Raw genomic sequence first — 6,000 nt, 5'->3', positions numbered from 1 at the left:
CTTTATAAGTTCCCAGATAAACCTTGTACAAAACACAAGACAGTCAAAATTTTTCCTTTTTTCCTTTGTATAGTTCATAGTGGTTTAGCATATTGATAGTCATAGCACCCAGCAGAGATCACCTGAGGAAACCCCGTTAAAAGTGTTTTGCTGGAGTTACTGATGGAGAATTCTTTTAGATTGAGAGTCCTCTTAGCTGGTCTTATTCTGTGTCAGCTACTTCTCCCGTTATTGTGACAAAGCAGAGCAGCGTGTGTTAATTGCGCTTATTAAATACATCTTTATATCTTGAGATAATAATAATCTCTGTTGGAAACAGCTTATCTGTCTCCAAGGGCATATGCCTTTGTTTTTGAGCTGTTCTGTTGTCCTCCCCCCTGTCATAGAGTCAGGGGCCAGCCTGGCTCAAGAAATTGGGTTTGGAGGACATTTAGATATAAACATACTTGATTCTGAAGGGGGAGGGCCAGTCCCACCTCCAGAGCCAGCTTCTTTGTTAGTTCAATAGCTCAATTTTCTACTATAATGTATATAAAGGCATTTGTTTCTCAGTTAAAAACAAAAACAAAACAAAACTGAAGCCAATCATTTACATCAGACAAAAGAATTGAGTCCAGCGGTAACTGGCTAGACACAAAGCCTCCTCATGACCTGTATACACTTGTCTAGGGGAATCCTTTTGCACGTCTGGTATGTATGACAAATGGCTACCAATCTGTAAAAATCTGTCTTTTGTTTTCAGAGCTTCTCTAGAGATCTTTTTGTTCCTCAAGCATTCCTTTTGACCATCTTTTAAAATTTATAGTTTGTGAATTTGTATTATGTAAGATGCAAGCCTGATAGCTCTCAGAGTGAATTTTCCTATTAAAGAAGACTATCAGTCTGACTGGATTAGAAACACCATATTACAATTTGCCATACATAATCTTGAATTAAGCACTCATAATCTAGAGAATAAGGAACACAGAGAGCAATAGCATTAAAAAAACTTAGAAGTAGACCATATTAGAAGACTGAAGAAAGTCAGGCTCAGAGTCTCTGAGTGTAGAGTGAGCACTATGATGCAGGGGACCATTTTTGCTTTCTCCTTCCCAGTTGTTAAGTGGCAGCCTTTCAGGCTGCGGGCACTGGAACTCCAGGCCCATACTCTTGGCCAAGGCTCCTATTCCTCACCCAGGGTTCCCTTCCACCCTCTCCCTTATTCCAGTATTCATGCTCAACATCTTTGCTACAGTGGCCACCATGATTGACAAGTTGCAACAACACACCTAAGTCACCTGAGACCCATGCAGCCACCTTCTTATCTTGGGGGTTTTGTTATTGTCATGGGCTAATAGGTCCACCACACACATCAAGATCTGGGCTCTAGCATTTAAGACCAATCATCAAACCTGCAACAAAGCTAATGGCCCAGAAAGGAAAGGAGCCCATGCTTGGGAAGGGCTGGCAGAAGCATCCTAGCATCAGTTCCTCCTCCTGTCCTGAGTGAACATTCAGAACTGTTCCCCAGATCCAGGCTTGGTTAGTGGGAATGTATGGCTGTAGCAGCACCTGGCAAAAAAATACAAAGAAAACCTCTATGGTGATTGGAAACCTCAGCCTCCAACACGCACTGGGCAACACGGGATGTGGCACAAGCACAACCCGCTGGCCTTAGTCGGCAGCAGAGGCTGTCCTGGACTGGGGAGGAGTATGTGAGCGTGCATAGAGAAAGGTGAGTACACATGTGCCTGTGGACCTGTACTAGGGCAAAAACTTGCAGGGAACTGCCTAGGAGCAGGGAGTTAGAAATCTAAGCTAGGCAAGGTGATGGCGAGAAGTATGACGAAGGACTGCAACTTCACCCAAATTAGGATCTCTCAGGACAATAGAGGTCCTTAGGCTGCTTAGTTCAACTTTTGCCTCTCCACTGTTGAGAGTTCCTTGACTACCGACCATAACTCTCTGGCAATGCCTCCTTATGAGTGACCTCCTTACTTGCTTCAATTGTGGAGTGCAGTAGTTTCTCCCTGTGACGCGGAAGCTTCCATCCTGCCCTGTGTCAGTGTCTCGAACTTAGAATGAGACTCACTTTATCTATCACTGGCTATTACCCCCATGGGATGTTTCAGATTCTTAGCTTTGGTGGTACTCAGCAAATCCCAGACAGGCTCCCTTGTGAAGGGCCACCATCAGCTGTATGAAGTAGCCATGGAATTGCAGTTTGAAACACTTTTCTTCATCACTTCACAGTATTTTGTGGCTGGCCTTGCTGTAACATAGCATCTCAATCATAGACTTTCAAACACATGCAGGCAGGCATGGTTAGTTCAAGATTTCTATACTGCCCTTGACCCAGAATTCCAAGACAAAACAATCTGAAAAATGTTAACCAAAAGGGGTCATGAGTTCATCTTTAATCCACGACCTCAGCCAGAGGGTTCTCGGATGCTCCCTGGGTCCATTTCTACTATGATTTCCTTCAGGAAATGTCTAATTAGAGGGTACCCCAGGACCCTTACATAGGAGTTGACCAAGCTCCTGTTACACTGGCACAAGCCTGGTGGACCTGGGTCCTACCTGTTTCTCCTCATTTATCTTTTGGCTTTCAGGGCTGGTCTTGAGAGTAATGAACAAGAATCTGTTTTCAGGCACATTAATAGCTGTAGGAGTGGCTAGAATTGGTGTGAGTTCCCTCCAAAAAGGTTCCTACAGAAGGAGAGAGAAGAACATTAGCCATCATTTAATTTTTAAGTTAAAAAAATAGTGGGCCTGTCTCTCTTTGCTGCAAGTAGGCACTGTAGTGTTGAATTAGGCCACGATCTGAAGTTTTATATCTGGGCAGGCTTTTCAAGATGAAAAAATCATTATCAAGAAATAGTTGTCTAAATTATATCTCATATAGACTTAAGCCTGATGCCTGGGAAGTAAAATCTCTTGAACTCTTAAATCAACATACCAATCTCTTTAATCTTTGGTTATACTTTCCTGTTGGGTGTTTGAAATCATGTACTTGGCCCAAATTAATTTCTTTTTAGGCTCAAGAGGCTTCTTGGATTGGGAGAAGCCTTTGGCACCTTTGGCTTTCCTTTTACCAATTACATGTGTGTGACCATACATCTTGCTTGACCATGACTTCACTTCAAAACATTGAGGACAGTTTTTCCTCTATGTAGACCTTCCTCTTTGTAGACTGAACACTGGTTCAAGTCCACCCGGTGAGGTCTTCATGGCTTCTGTGAACAGGAGGTCAGGTGACTCACCATGGTTACAGGGCTTTTGAGAGATGCTTCATAGTCCCCTGGAACCTTGTTGACCTTGGAGAGTAAGGGAAAAAATAGTGTCCCTTTGAATCCCTCTTACCACATTAGCATACCTCCAAGTATGGTTATTGAACACCCAGAAGGTCAGCTACACCAATCTGTAATTTTTAACCACTGAGCAATATGTACATAAAGCTCGAGCAAAAACTAAATGTTCTTAAGTAAACCTAGACAGATGTTTTGCTTTTTAAGCCAGTCCTTATAATTGATGATAAAATAGATAAATAGTTCTACTAAGTTAAGTAGCAATTTGACCAAACTTTGATCTTAGAAATTTTAAGATCATCTCTATACCATTTCTAAGTTTCATCTTTCATGAACCTTAAAATAAAATCTTCACAACTGTCCTCATAACTGTCTCATTTTCTTTTCTATTTTGGAAACCTCCAGAAAAGGAGTCTCAAATGCCTGATGTGACAGCAACTTTTTATTTTCCTCCATTTTATTCTACAAAAATTTTCTTTATCTGTTTTGAGATTATATTACCTAGTACATGTAAATTAGAGACATTTTAGGCAAAGCAGGAAAGAGCCCTTGGGAGGCTGACTTTCTACCTCCTTTCACGAGTATATTGACCTAATGGAGAGAGGCTTCTGGCATATTCTAGAAACTGCCAGTAAGACAGAAGCCTCTCCACCCTCATCAAGTTATAGAGGCGATCAACCTCAAGGGGCAGGTGTTGACATAAAAATACAACTCTAACCTCAATAAGAGATCATTTCTTCTGTAACCAAATATGGATGACTTTGGACCAAGAACACAGATGATACTCCACATACCATATTTCAGTGTGATAACAGTGTGATTCAGTTTTTATAGTAACAAGCAATAAATCAAGATAATTCAAGAATACATGTCTATAACTCCAGTTCCATGGGTTCTGGTACCCCCTTCTGACCTTCGGAAGCATTCTACACATGTGATACGTTTACATGTATGCAGGTAAAAACTAATGCACACAAAGTAAAAATAAATAAGGAAAATTTTTAAATTAAAATACATTTGTGGGAATATCACATAGCTGGGTGACAGCAAAGTGGGGATGTCTCTGCTATAGTCCTCATATGCTATTTGGTGACATTCTTAGCCTTCAGGTTAGCAGAAGCTAAGGTCTGTTTGTACATTCCAAAAAAGATATAGTGCCCTGATAACCACAAGGATGTGAGGTCAAACTCAGAGGTGGGCAATAAATAGCTATTCAAGGAACTACAGCCAGCCCGAGATCATTTGTTTTCAACTCTTCACAACTAGAGTTTCAATCAGCCAGTCATTCTTGTGCAGTCTTTAACATAGGTGGGCCTTTTATCCTCCACCTTCAGTGGCTCACAAAAGTTGGGTGGGCTCTCTTCACTCTGAAGTGTATCATTTTCTTGCAGGAAATGGCAGATTCTGAGATGCGGCCAAAGACAGTCCCCATCGATGTTACATTGTCCTCCACAAAAAAGTGCCCAGTTACCCGTCCAGTCTTTCGGGTACTTGCCAAATCATTTAGGACTGTGCCTGAGATCCAAAGGTAGTGATTACAGTGTTGCTTTTACATTCACTGGCGTATATGCCAAAGCTTTGGTAGGTTAAGAAAGAAAAATAAACCACAGCCTAACTGTGAAAAGTTCTGAGTGGGGATATTTTGTCCAGTGGACTGTTACAAAAGGGCTTGGAAATTGTCACTTGATAGTCTTTTCAACTTAATGAAAGAGATTCAAACCTATGTTCCAACCAAATCTTTCAGGATCATAATTGAAATTTCATTTAATGCCTCTCCCGGCATCCTTTTTGGAAGTTTTTATTTGTTGTAACAATTCTCAGTGTCTGCTGCCATGGCCACTCTGGGATCCGTCAATACTTCTGTTGAGTCACCCCTCACCCAGATTCACCACTGGTGTTCTTGAAATCCCATAAGAGATTGGAATACACTTTATACCATTGATAACTCTTCAAAGAACCTCTGAAACCCCAATTTGCAGACAGGCACAGTGTCAAAATGTACAGCAGAACTCTAAGCCTGGGAGTGGGAGGACAAACACAGTGTCTTCCTGCGAAGAAAGACAAACAGAGCCTGAGAGAGAAGTCCTGCTCCCCTTTGTCTGTCCTACAGCTCGTCAGGAAGCCCCACAGCTGTCACCATTGCCCCTGTGTAATATTCAAACCAAGGCAGACCCTGCCAATGGGCATGACTCTCTCTGTGCTGTCACTCCCTCGGTGCCATGAAAGTCCCGACAAACACAGTGTCTTCCTGCGAAGAAAGACAAACAGAGCCTGAGAGAGAAGTCCTGCTCCCCTTTGTCTGTCCTACAGCTCGTCAGGAAGCCCCACAGCTGTCACCATTGCCCCTGTGTAATATTCAAACCAAGGCAGACCCTGCCAATGGGCATGACTCTCTGTGCTGTCACTCCCTCGGTGCCATGAAAGTCCCCAAGCCAGTCTCCTCTCTGTGCATTGTGGGACCTGGTTTTCACAGTTTCCATTCTCCACCCAGAAAGTCACTACACCAGCAAGAAACTACCAGTGCTCTCTTGGTTTGAGTGCCGTATTACCCGTCAGTCTCAATACCTGAACCCAGGAGGGGTGTGATCAGGTTGCCCTTAACCAGCCACAGAAGAGGCAGGGGATGGGGTCTGCACACAGTTGGCTCCCAGTAGGTATATCAATATTTGTCAGTTTTTTTGTTGTGAGAAAGTTTGTGAAATTAGAACTTAGA

This window comes from Nannospalax galili, unplaced genomic scaffold (assembly GCF_000622305.1).
Source record: "Nannospalax galili isolate Female #2095 unplaced genomic scaffold, S.galili_v1.0 scaffold1854, whole genome shotgun sequence".
Classification (NCBI taxonomy): domain Eukaryota; kingdom Metazoa; phylum Chordata; class Mammalia; order Rodentia; family Spalacidae; genus Nannospalax; species Nannospalax galili.
This window is presented reverse-complemented; position numbering follows the sequence as displayed.